Source organism: Rattus rattus, chromosome 5 (assembly GCF_011064425.1).
Source record: "Rattus rattus isolate New Zealand chromosome 5, Rrattus_CSIRO_v1, whole genome shotgun sequence".
Classification (NCBI taxonomy): Eukaryota; Metazoa; Chordata; class Mammalia; order Rodentia; family Muridae; genus Rattus; species Rattus rattus.
The window spans coordinates 46,343,992-46,358,278 of NC_046158.1; the positions used below are offsets into that span (position 1 = coordinate 46,343,992).

The 14,287-nt window shown below is 41.6% G+C and overlaps 1 protein-coding gene across 2 annotated transcripts in view; it reads left to right on the forward strand.

Moving 5' to 3' along the window:
• Cers6 (ceramide synthase 6) overlaps positions 1-14,287 on the forward strand; it is a 231,728-nt gene that overhangs the window by 152,383 nt on the left and 65,058 nt on the right. The window lies entirely within an intron of this gene.

Genomic DNA, 14,287 nt, shown 5'->3' on the forward strand with positions numbered 1-14,287 from the left:
CATAAAACAGAAAGTAGCAGTGAGTCTCGCCATGACTCCAAAGTTGTCATTCACAAAGCCTTCCTGGCCACTCAGTGACAACCCCTCCCACACATTCCTTCCCACTTGCTATCTTCAGATACCATTGTTGGGTTTTGCTTCTTTTGTCCCTGATGACTCTTCCCTCACTGGAACATCTTGTTTCTGTTGTGTTCATCCTCAGCACCTGGGACCTGCGCAGCACTGAGCAGGTGCTGGAAAAGGGAATTTTATTGAGTGAATACCTGGGAACACTTCGGAAATGTAATCATCCCAGGATTGAGTTTGATTCTTGTGCTGTTTGTTAAAGTACTGCCATTTAAACAGATATAATCAAACTGGAAAGGGAAAAAACCAACATGGTACAGCTGGCTGCCAGCTCCATCTTGTTAGTTTTGTCACAGCTGCCAAATTCTCCTATATTTAGATAGTTGTTTTATTTCTTCCTGTTTAGACCAACTAACTGTAATTTTCCTCTCCTTAGGCATCCTCTTTGTTTTTCCAAGGACGAAATTACAATGAGCCCCACTTTAAAACCAATTGATGTTCCCATGATTAGATTTACTTCCGTCCTAGCTTGAGTTTTGTTCATAGGAACAGCACCTACATATGTGCATTCTTGCTATTGCCACTGTGCTTTTAGTTAAATTAGTGCCTGTAGCCAGTTGTATTTTGAAAACCGGGGGTCATTCTTCCAAGACAGAATCGTACGCTAGCCTGGGTAACTTCTCACTCAGTTCATATTAGAAAAGGTGGATTTTTACTACAACCCTAACTGTTAACACTGAATCAGTGAGAAGCAGGCTACAGTCCATAGAACCAGAGTTTGGGTATAGAGTAAGGGACTAGGTAAGAGACGTAGGTCTTCCTAGAAAGGGAAATTTACGTAAGTATGGATGAGTGGGGGTGGGGAACTGAAACAGGAAGATGAAGTTAGAAATACCAAGAGAGATAGCTAAAATTAAGGATCTTTTGACGGGTAGTATGGAAACCTAATACAGTAGAAGCTTCCTAAAATAAATACATATATGAAAGAAATCTAAATGAAATTTCGAAATAACAGGAGAGACAGAGTCCCAACTGGACATCTTGTCACTAAATGAAGCTTGCAGTAGAAGGAATGGGTTACATATATTTGAGTTGTTGGCCAAAAGGGTCCTATGGAAGTCCCCAGACAACCGAAACTATTGCCAAAACTATGTTTATCTCCACAAACTGGTGGTAAGGTGATAAGACCTACTGCTAAAGACAATAGACACAACTCACTGAACAGAGAAGTTGAGCTGGTACCTGCATAGAACACACACACACACACACACACACACACACACACACACACACACACACACACACACACACACACATGTTCTTGGTACCAGAAGGAACTCTGCACACTACCAAAGGAGAAATAGAAATACCAACCCGGCTACAAACCCTTTGATCTGTAGTAATGCTCTGTAGTAATACCCGCAAGCTCTGCTAGTGTGGTGCTTTGTGGCAACAAAGCCTGTGGGAATAATGAACCCATACCTGGTTTGACTTATGGCCCACTCCATGAGATGGGATCCAGACCTGACCATGCTGGGTTGACCAAGAACTTGAGACTAAGTAACCCAAGGACCTAGGGTAAAACCAACTGCCACTGTCCTACTAAAGGAACATTGCAAGAAAATAACTCCTAATGACATTCTGCAGTACTCGTAGATCAGTGCCTGGCTCAGCCACCAACAGAAAGGCTTCCTCCTGTAACAGATGTAAACAAACGCAGAGGCCCATCCAGACAATATACATAGAAGACAATATACATAGAATGAGAGAGACCTTGGAATACTCAGCCCTAAAAGGGGTGTCCCCATCAAATCGTTCCCCCCAAGGTTCAGGGAGCTCCACAGAAGAGGAGGCAGAGCTAGGGAGAATGAGGGACACCAACAAAACAAGGTGTTCTAACACAACAGGACTCACAGAGGCTAGGGCAGCTTGTGTGGGGCCTGCACAGGGCTGCCACAGATGGAGTCCTAGAGCTGAAAGGATACATGGCTGTATGCTGCATCTCTAACCCAGATGTTATCTCCAAATGATGACCACTGGAAAATGATGATTTACTTTTCTCCAAGGGTCTCCTAATGGCAAAACAAACTACTCTCAAGGGCATACGGCCTGCCCTACCATCCATGGCCAACAGAAAACTAACTCAGTGGTACCTTGGAGGTTCCTTTTCTTATAAGCTTATGCCAGGACTCACTCACTCACTCTTTCTTTCTTTTTTTCTTTCTTTCTTACTTTCTTTCTTTCTTACTAACTTTTATCGCTTTTGTTGTTGTTGTTGTTGTTGTTGTTGTTGCTGTTTTCAGTACATCCCTTCTCCCTTCCTCCCTTCCTCCCGTCCTCCCTTCTCTCCTAGATCCACACTCCTCTGTTCCCTTCAGAAAAGAGCAGGCCTCCCAAGAATATCTACGAAATGTGGCGTACATAACAAGATACAATAAGACTAAGCACACACCCTTATATCAAGTCTGAGTGAGGCAACACAATAAGGAAAAGGGACCCAAGAGGAAAGACTCAAAGACGCCCCACTACCACTGTTAGGGGTCCCACAAAAACACCCAGCTAACAGCCATATCATACATGCAGAGGACCTAATGCAGACCTATGCAGGCTCCTTGACTGCCTCTTCAGACCCTATGAGCCCTGCTTATTTGATTCCATGGGCTGTGTTCTCCTGGTATCCTTGACCCCTCTGGCTCCTACATTTGTGGGTCTGTCTTGTACCTTTTCTTGAACTCTTTCCTTCTGCTTGTTTGTTTTGTCATGTGTGTGTGTGTGTGTGTGTGTGTGTGTGTGTGTGTGCGCACGCACGCACGCGCGCACACAGGCGTGCACTTTTTGTTTATTATATTTTATTATATTGTATATATTATATTATTATCCCTTAGAAACTTGTTGATTTTCTAATGAGAGATGAGAGAATCAGGTGGTTGGGAGGGGAAGCAGGGAGTTATTGGGAGGAGTAGGAGGAAGGGAGAACATAATCAGGGTATATATTACATGAAAAATCTATTTTCAATAAAAGAAATATAAAAATAAACACGACAGATTTATTATCCCTATAGAGTTAAAAATATTGTCATGGCATCAAACCCCTCTAATTATGAAATTTTAGACACTAATTAAAAATCTAGGATAGCATTGTCATTTGATACTACAGTGCATTTCTAAAGCAGAAATTGCATGGTAGCCTGAAATGAGTTTTCTAGATAATACTTCCTGATGATAACAGAATAATGTGTCGTCTCAGGTCATTTGCTAAAGCTTGTTTACATTGGAGCCTGTAAAATGTCATTTCCCTGTTAAAGGTTGCTTCATGTATGTAATGAGCCATGCATGGCCCTTTGAGTGTAGAATGAAGCCATGAAGCCATTTGTATACTTTAGCCTGGTGCCTGATAACTCCAGCCTGGTTCAATTTCATGGGCTCTCCAAGCATTGCCAATTTTTGCTATAATAATAGCCCTGTTTCTCACTTGTTTGTACAAGGAAGTTCTGTAATTCATAGTGTGTATGCCTGGAGAACCAGGCAACTGACATAGCAGTAAGTGCAGCCCTGGGGGAGAATATAAGTTGAATGACAAGAGAGCAAACATCAATAAGTTCATATTATAGAGAGCAAACTCAGAAGTACACTAGACATAAACAAAACAAAGAGGCATTCAAAACCCAGAGGGAATACTCCACCTGAGTGGAGATAGTCTGCTCAGGCAGATAGTGCGACTGGTTGCCACTCTTTTTGTTTATTTCCTATTAAATAGAGTGATAATTTTGAGATAACCCATTTTAATATCATGCTGGTTTCATTAATCACCATCCATTCTCTCTCATTAATTTTAATAGCTCTCTCCACTCATTGATGTTTTATCACACATTCAGAAACACTCCACTGTATTCAAAGTCCAGCCCCCTTGACATAACTCAGCTGCATCAGTCTGTCCTACTCATACCTTGCATCCCTTCCCTTTAAAAACTCATTACACGGGGTTGGGGATTTAGCTCAGCGGTAGAGCGCTTGCCTAGCGAAGCGCAAAGGCCCTGAGTTCGGTCCCCAGCTCCGGAAAAAAAAAAAAAAAAAAAAAAAAACTTGTTACACATTTGGGGGAGAACAGACTCTTTGAAAGGAGGGAGATAAGTATCATTGAGATCCAGAAGTGATGATCAAAACTTAACTTTTTGATGATCAATTCTTTATAATTAAGTTGGCAGCTCATAAGATAATTTCTCTATACTAGTTAGAAGATAAGTAGAATATGAGGACTTACCACTCATTTAATGGGCAGAGGTTGACCAGTTGTCCTTTTAGTACTAAATAATAATTAAAAACAATTTGTAGTCCTTTGATTAATTTTAATATATGGAAGTACCTATAAGAAAAGGGAGGCAATTATTTTCCTAAATTAAAATAGTGGCAAATTTTCATCACAATTTAATTTAAAAATTTTTAAATCTGTAATAATAAGCATAATAATGGGGTAGGAACCTCACAGAAGACACATTGAGAATTAGTTACCCCCTTTATAATTTTTTTCTCAAATATTACAAAATCAGACCAAATGTGCTTTTTATTTTCTTGATTACTAAGAATTCTCTGTTGTATTCAATAACGGTGACAGCTTTATACTTCAAGACATCTACATTCCAGTAGATAAAAGGTCCTTACAAAAAAAAAAAAAAACCAACAACAACAAAAAAAAAACAAATCATCCTAGATTAGAGGTTTCCTTTCATGGAGACAGAGTTGACAGTGTGGCCGGAGTGTAGCAAAACAGGTTTGTCTTTTGAAAGAAAAAAGGAAATGTGTCAGTGTAGCGGTCAATATTTTAAAAAGCTAGAACCCCCCAGAGCTTCCAGGGACTAAACTACCATCCCAACAGAACACAGGGATGGACCTATGGCTTTATCCGCATAGGTAGTAGAGGATGGCCTTGTCAGGCATCAATGGGAGGAGAGGCCCTTGATTCTGCCAAGGCTTGATTCGATGCCCCAATGTAGGGGAATGTCAGGGTGGAGAGGTGGGAGGGAGTGGGTGAGTGGGTGAGGGAGCACCTTCATAGAAGCAAGGGGGTGGGGTGGGAAAGCAGGTTTCTGGAGGGGAAACTGGGAAATGGGATAACATTTAAAATATAAATTTAAAAATGCAATGAAAAAATAAATTTAAAAAAAAGTTACCATCCCACACTAGTGCCAGCTCTGGCGAGCCACATGGCATCTGCAGGACATTTTCATCTTAATCAGCAAAGCAAGCTTAACCGCTAAGCTCCCAGTCTTCATCCCACACTGTCTCTGGCTACTCTCTGAGCCTGGCAGCAGCCTCCCTCCCTCTTGTGACTCTCTTGCTGAGGACTCTGCTCACATTCCCAACATCCACCCCCTGTGGTTATAGTCACAACTCCCAGTAACCTGTTAAAATCAAAACTCAATAAGCTTGTAATTTATCAACAGATTTATATCTTAAGTTCTCATTTCACAAAACATCCGCACAATAAACTCACAACCAATTGATAATGATATAAACTCCCCATCTAGATAAGACAAATTGCCCTATAAAAATCCATCCATTCCTTATAAAATATTCATAACTACCTGTGGCCCTTTAAGGCCACACAGATCTGGGTTCATCTTTCTCCTCCACCATCTTGGGTCTTCTTCCCCTCTCTCTCCTCCCTTCAAAACTCTGTGCCCACCTTACTTTTTCACTGCCCAGTCACAGGCCTTGCCTTGTCTTGTGCCTGCCCTCACCTGCATACAGACCACAACCTACATGTCAGGATATGGTCCAAGAATGGAGTTGTGCAAGAGTTCTGAGTACTCGTGAGAAAACACCAAGAAATTAAGACAAGAGTCTCGTGACCTCACAACACAGAATTATTCATGGAATGTGTTTTTTGTGCTCCTCCAGGCATAGCGGATAGGTGTGCTTTACTTCACCTGTTATTATTCATGTGCCACTGTAGAAAAACATGGTATCACCATGTGTGGCTTGTCCTTATAACTGTGCACTCCATTCAGTGATTCTTCTTAACCCTCAAAGTACTAATTGTCAGATGCTCTGAATAAGGCTGGCTATTGCATAAGACATTAGTCTGCTTCATGTTTAGGCCCCACTTTCCCAGGAGTTTAGGGAATGTGGACCTTTATTCTTAATAGGTTTGAATCCATGACTCATGCAATTTGACATAGCCCTTGGAGGCTCCCAAGTATGGTACCCAGACATGGTAACAAAATAGTGTTTTTTAAAGACTAGTGAAGTTTCATGTACACGAGGTCAAGCTTAGAGTGCTCTATATTTTGAAGAAAATGGAAAGAACAGCTTTTCACTTCCTTTTAATTCAGTCTCTTAAGAAGTTGATTTTCCCAATATTGACGGTGTCACAGATGTCAGAGACCTTGAGCCAGACTGACTGCAGTGATCATCTGCAAGGGAAGATGTGCATAGAGGGTATGAAGTAGCTCATGCTGTGATATGCTGCAGCTCCCAGCTCCCAAGACATGCTGTTCTCTAATGCTTTGTTTTGGTTTGGTTTTTGTTTATGTGTGTCTGTTTTTTTTTACTTTCTTTTTGAGGGGAGGTTGCTGGGGCAGAGGGCAGATACAAGAGGCCTGGGAGAGGAGTGGGACCGGGGTGCATGATTGAAACTCACGAAGAATCAATAAATAGTTAAAATAAAAATAAGACGAAAAACGCATACAGACACAAAAGAAGGTGGATTTTACTTATGTAGGATTTAGTTCAAGGTAAAATTATGTAAAGGAAAACAAGGATAACTGTGAAAAATCCTTTTGGTCGTTTCTTGTTCTCTCCTACAGCTAAAGGTCAACTAATTGTCTTTTGGGTTATGGCGTGGACAGAAAGAGCCTTCCTCCACTTAACCTGATTGGTTTGACTCTGGCTTTTGTTCGAGAAGGTTGGGGGAGGGGTGCATCAAGCTCAGTGCCCAATACTATTAATGGAACCATATATATGGTGAGTGAGATTGATCTGAATAGCTCAGGGCTCTCTTTTGTTGGGAACAAGGGCTCTTGTAGATGGAATGTATCTGTCACCAGGTGTGCCTTGCATGGTCCGATAAGAGTAGCAGGGAAATCCAGTGGCTTGAAAGACACAAATATATAAAAATATATGTGCATGTTTAAAAGTTCCCCCCGCCCCCTAGTAGGAGTTGCCTGGAACATCTCTGTCTCCCACGGTTGTCAGAGGCTTAATTCCTTCTCTGTTTGTTGGTTTGCCAGCCTCAAAGCTGTAGTTGGCAAACTTCCTAGTTCGGGAACCTTATATTTAACAACATCAAGCAATTATATAGGATTTTAGAGAACCTTCTTTATTTTATTGACGCTAGACACTGTAGTACCTATTAACACTTGCTTGATGGAAGTTAAGACTGAAGGACTTTTTAATTCTTTTTGAAAACTTTAAATTAAAAAAATTTAATTTAACAAAAAGTAAATCTTTTACATTTAATACAAATGACATTAAAAAAAACTCTTTTTCAAAAGTTAAAAAATCCTATGGGCTTGTGGTGTTCTTCCTTCTTAGTACAGAGCAACTATACTGTTATTGCTGTTCCTACAATCAGTCAATTGTGAGATGTTGTCTTAGTCGAAGAAATTTAAATGAAGTGTAGACTCCCGAGATGCATAATTTAGTGAAGTAGAAAAATGTTGATGGGTCTATCAGGGGATCGAAAATAGAATTTCCCCTCTTCCTTGGAAGTGTTTATTTGATTTGAAAATATTGTGCAAGGAGCCTTACTCTCACAACTAGGACATGGTTGAGGGAGGCTCAAATTTGGGTCCTGTCGCTCAGATCTGTTTCTTTATAGCTTTCGTGAGGTTCCCCATGGCATCTCACACAGCACCACTTGTATCACAATTGTGCCTGGCAGAGGAAGAGGTCTCTTAATATCAATTTATTTTTCACCAGCCTCTTCCTGCTGGTTTGCACGGCTGTCACTGAGAAGCAATGGCACATAGCCTGCTGCTTCTCTATGCATAGCAGCTCCCTGAATAACTGACGGTGAGGCAACCCAGTACCAGAGGACCTGACGAACAAAACATATATTAGAGACAGTTTTTAAAACTGAAAAGTAATGTTTTCAAAGAAGTTGAGTTCAGTAGAGGAAACACTCTCCAAAGGCCACAGGAAACAAGTTTCTGGAGGCAGAAAGCCAAGACACTAGAGCTTAGAAGTCTGGCCGGCTATGGAGAGCCAGACAGTGGGGCTATGTGGTTAAGACAAAGAGGTAAATAGTGGCTAGACTGTTCATAGCAAGGAACATGACCTGGAGTGGTCAGTAGACAAATGAAGAATAGTCTTTCTTGCATGGTCACAGTGGACCAAGCCAGCAGCAGTCTACAGTGGCAGGAGCCATATTCTACTGCTCCATCAGAAATGAGGACAGAGTGCTAAGTTTTTTCCTCCCTGGAGAGTAAATCACGAGAAGCAGTGAATAGAATAAATATTGGAGCTATTATCCAGCTTCATAAGATGAAGGAGATATTTTTATTTTCTCTGGAAATTCCTCTCCCTTATCTAGTGACACTCATCCACATGTCTAACGGCTTCCCACCATACAACACTTTCCAGTAGAGTTTCCCTCCCACTACAGCCTCCAAGGCTGGGTTTAGTGTGTACTACTTTCTTGCATCTTATATTTATGGCTACTATACCCTATAATGTACTTGTTTTAGTTGCCTGGGAGATGGCCAAGATTCCCCAAAGATAGAGAACTTGCCTATGGTATCCTGATGTCTGCCAAGGTGACTAATTCATGTTAGCTCTTCAGCAAACACATGGAAGATTGCGTGCATACAGAGAGATTTATGGAAGCACAGAAGTGCCAGGGCTTAGTTGGTGGTTTAAGAATAAGGAAGAGTTGGTGAGGAGTCTCTCTCTGGGCATAAGAATGAAAGTAAGGCTTTGTGTTATATTATTGGCTCATATCAGTTTCCCCTTCTACGAAATTCCCATTCTGCAAATTCAGTATTAAACTATTAATAATGTGCTTATATTTGAAATAACCTATAAACACAGAAGTGCTCCAAAGGCCACTATTCCCTGGGCTAGCTTTAAATTTAAAGCTAATTATAATTATTGGATAATTTGAGAGTGGCAGTATATTATTAATCTCTTAATGCTGCTTATAAATATAGAGCAAATTTCTTTCATAGCACCATTTGAAACTCTGGACTTTATCCGAACAAAACTTGTTCACTGCAGGGATGGCTAGATACAATAACTTGTAGAGTTTAGTATTGATATACAAACAAAAAAAAAAATCACCGGACAAAATCACAACTCAGGGATAACTAGTAAGCTGCTAGATTTTAGGCTGTGTGTGTGTGTGTGTGTGTGTGTGTGTGTGTGTGTGTGTGTGTGTGTGTGTGTGTGTGTGTGTTCATGTTAGAACATAGTTCCTTCTCCATCTCAACAGTTACTATAGCCAAAGATTCAATCGGCTATTAATAAAAATAATGCAGAAGGTTACACATGTACTGAGCAATGTGCTGAGTCTTCAGAACACTGGACTATAACACTCACTGAACAACTTCTTCTCAGCATGGAACTGGACAGTGCATCTGGATTCGTGCTGGTGGTTGTGTAGAGACGTGTCCCTCAGCATTGATGGAGGTGACAGTCGTGCTGATTCTTGAGGAGCACAGCTAGTGTGCCTTGTGACTTTAGATGTGTTGGAGACCTTTAGTTGAACTCAGGCAGAAAACCTGAGGTTTCCTGGCAGAAAACAAGGACATTCACATTCCCTTATCTTTGTTTCTCTGATAAAACTTTCACAAAGACCTGAGCCCTTCATAGAAGCCTGAGACCGTTATAGTAACCCTGTGGCCTCCGGGCCAGGGCCAGTCTAGGAAAATCTTCTACTTTTGTGTGCTTGGAAGCTCTTTAGATTACTTTCAAAATTGATCGCAGAATGTGCTGAAGGCACATGTAAGGCCAGATCTAGAAGAACGGGATCCCTTTTAAAGACTGATCAATATGAAAGGCATATGCTGTCACAGGATCAATTCCAAATTACATCTTCACATCACAGGAACATTCAAAGCTAATACAGATGCCATGAGCCTCCAGGGAGTGCTACCACTTTGTTTTGTAGATTTTTTAATTGTATATCTCCAGGCCTGGGGAAAAAAAGAAAAGGATGCCTCCTTATATTCTCCTGAGTGGTCCAGGCTACTCACTACTGACAAGCCCAATCTTTAGGATGAAAGACTATTAAATACATACAGTTTATTTACATTGTTTTTGAAACATGAAATATATCTTTTCATTCTGTTTTAAATTGCAGTTAAATCTGGATTGTTATTCTGAATTGATATGATTATAATAAAGTGTACAACTGAGTATGTATGAAGATTTTCAATGTTTACATAATGTAGATGTTAAACATCACACACACACATACATACATGCATACATACATACAGGTGAAAGGTGAGATACAGAGATGCTAAAAGATCAGCTCAGGGGTTGGGGATTTAGCTCAGTGGTAGAATGCTTGCCTAGCAAGCGCCAGGCCCTGGGTTCGGTCCCCAGCTGGGGGGGGGGGGGAAATCAGCTCAATGGGTGTGACTGAGCATCAGAGTTAGATGTCACCTTCTCAACGCCAAGGCGAGATGTGACAGGGGGTAAACCCATCTCGTTCGTCAAGTAAATGCTAAGCTTTCACAAAAAGAAAAACACAGTGTTGTGGGACTTATAGATCAAATTCAGCATGAACGAAGAATGATTTTTTTTCTAGTGTAAGTTCACTGCCAATGTGGAAGTGTATTTCTTATGTCTGTTTTTTACAGTAAGTCTTGAATACAACCAAAAGGTATAAGGGTAAAACATTGCTTGGTACACACACACACACACACACACACACACACACACACACACACACACACACACACCATTACTAATACATATTAACTCAGGGAGTAAGTACTATTTTAGCATTCCCAGACATAATCTGAAGAGCCATACATTTATTATTTAAACTTTACAGAGAGAACTCTATTTTTAGTCTGACTTCCTTTAGTAATATGAAAACCAGAAGGAGTTTTGTTTGGTTTTTTGTTTGTTTGTTTTTTAAGACAGGGTCTCACTATGGAGCTCTGACTGTCCTACAGCTCACTGTGTAAATCAAACTGGCTAAGGACTCAAGTCCCCATGCCTCGGCCTCTGAAGTTCATCAAAGATGTGCACCACCATATCTGGACAGAAGGGAGTTTTGATAGAGATAGGAAACTGAAATTTTGTGTCTAAAATGCTAATTTTAGTTATAGATCGCTTACCTTTCACATCATTGATAAAGTAACCCAAAAATCCATGATCTTCTTAATTTTGAAAGAAACTACTATTCCCTGAGCTTTAGTACTCACTACTTCTTTTAAATGTATGTATATATGTATGCATATTTGTATGCATGTGTATGTATGACTATATTTTTATTTAATCATTAAGCCCTTGCCTGGCAAACTGTATACTATTTTCTCTTGATTGTTTAACACTTTTTCTCCGTTCAGCCTAAACTGACACAATTTTTCATATGGTAAAGTGATCAATCAGACCTTAATCTATTTTTATGTTAGATGCATAATGGGGTCTCTATATGACAGATGATATGAAGAAGCACAGTAATATGCACTCTTTAAATAAAAATTAAAAGAGTAATTATCACTCATGTCTTTCTATCTGGTCTCTATGCAAATGAAGGCTTCGGGATAAGCCCCAGCAGTGCCCAAGGCTCCATTCTGCTGCTGGGATTGGGTTTGTTGGGGGTGAACAGACCCACAGATGCCTCCTCTGGGCCTCTGTATTATTGATGGATGGGCTTGCTGTTCTGTTGGTGTCTTCAAGCAGATGTGCATAATGTAATGAAGAATCCCATTGTACTTTGTGGTTTAGATTGAGGGTGTTAAAGGTAGTTTTTCACCTACCATAATGCGACCTTCGTCTTAATAAGATACTTCGGATGTCAGCTTAAAACGAAATCTCCGTTGATTTGTAATTTAGTAGCTGGTAAACATCATTTGGGAAGTGTGGTCTTTTAGTGCGGTGTTAGCTGAGACTGCTGTAACAAAATACACGGCTGGCTGAAATGTATTCCTCACTGCCCTGGAGGCAGTAGGCTCCTAATGAATGCCTGGCAGGCAGTACTGTCTGGTGAGGGCCCACTTCCCTCAGCAGACAGTATGCAGATGGCCACCTTTTACTGAATTCTCCACAGACTCTCTGTTCTGAGCATGTGTGCCGAGGGGAGAGAAGCTATATAAAGGATCTGTCTCAAGTACAGTGATGGCGGGTCTTAAAATATCAGCATATCGGTCCAGGAGGATAACACAAATCACCTCGTGGTGAAGTTTTAGGAATTGAAAAGGATAGTGTTGATTCGCCAGCTGTTGGCCAATTCAGATATGGAGACAGTAAGACCAAGTATCTCACTGGTGACAGATAACATGGAGCCCTCAGTGTAAAAGGCCTGGGGGATTTTCTGTAGATTAAATGGGATTCCAGAGGTCTTTTCAGGGTAACAGCACTCAGTGCTATTAGGTAAGGACCACACACACACAAAGTGGAAACACATTCTGAATGTCTGCCCAGTGCTATGATTGCCTATTCTCTATGCACCCATAGTACCTGGGTGTGCAGGGGAGGACATGGGGAGGACAGTGCACAAGCCTGGTGAGCTTGAGTTTGCCGCTCACTCTTCTGTATCGACCACCTAGGTACCTCCCCTTTTATTACCTTGCCCCGCCAACGTGGGCTCTGGAATGACACTTTGATGCATATACTAAAATGTGGGCTGTGCCAATGTGTATGTTTGGGATGTGTATCACAGTACTCAGATAGGAGGGATGTGATAGGAATGTTGTTTATCTTACACAGACAGGTAAGCAGACAGGGCCTGGCAGGGAGTCCCCACACCAGTCTCAACAGGACAGCCATCTCAAAGCCAAAGGTGCTGCTCAGTTTCCATTGTCTCCCTCCAGCGGTTATGAAGGAGTGTGACAAACTTACTCCCCAGCCACTGCTAGGAGAAGCATCCCAAAGTGACTCACGGGAGCTCTGCTCACAGCCCTTCTGCTGGAGGCTAGATATACAGGGACTATTTTAAGAGCGGCTGGGTGAGAGCCACTGCCTCCAGCAAAGATTCCTTGCTTCAAATGCTTATTAGAACCAATCTAGTTCATCTGTGCTGAACTGTGAAGTAACAATGAGTTGTTTGGAATCAGCCGCTTGACAGCCTGGACTACCTTACCACCAATTAGGGGCCATGGTCTAACAGTGCCCGTTTCACTTGGGAGCCTCAGAAATTCGGAGTTCCCCACCAGCCCCCGTCAGATGTACTGATTCGCAATCTGTATTTTGGCTATTTGACGAGCTCGCCGTGTCCTTTACAAATCTTTTAAGGCAGGCACCCGCTCGCTGCATTACTTTGTACATGGATTAAGTGAGATAATGTGTTCAGGTTACCCTCAGTCTGTACCGAGCTTCATAAACTTACGTGTTCAGTTGTAAGACAGGAAGAGGCTGCCCCTGAGCTTCCAAAACAGTAAAAATTGAGACTTACTGAAGTTCTCGGATTTTTCAACCTAATAAAAAAATATTTTTATTTATTCTTTGAAGACATCATACATTACTTTGGTAATATTTTGATCATATTTGTCTGTCACTGTTGTGTTTTATACAAAGATAAGGAGAGGAGGAATATGTTTGGATGTGTAGTCAGGTGTGGGGGAAAGGGGGCCTTTACAGGCCCATGCTGAGGCACCCTTCCCCCTGAGGGACCAGCCATACAGGATGGTATGGCATAGAATAGAGTTTATTCAGAGCATGGGGAGGGGAGAGGGTAGTAGAGACAGAGAAAGGCAGAGAGAGAGGGGGCAGCCTGAGCACATGGAGAGAGGGGGTGAGGGGAGTGGGGAGAGAGGACAGAGCAAGAGTAAGAAGGCAAGAGAGAAAGAAGGCAGCAAGCAGCCCCTTTTATAGTGAGTCAGGCACACCTGGCTGCTGCCAGGTACCTGTGGGCGGAGCTTAGACAGAATGCTAACACTCACTACCTCCCAACTCCCCCTAGGTGCCTCCCACCCAGTCTTATGCCTTACTTCATGTCTTTTTAAAAATGTATTTATGAAGAATTTCTTAAACGGGTATTGTATTTCACTCATTTCCTCTCCATTTCCTTCCTCTAACTCCTCCCATGCCCTCCATTGTCCTCATA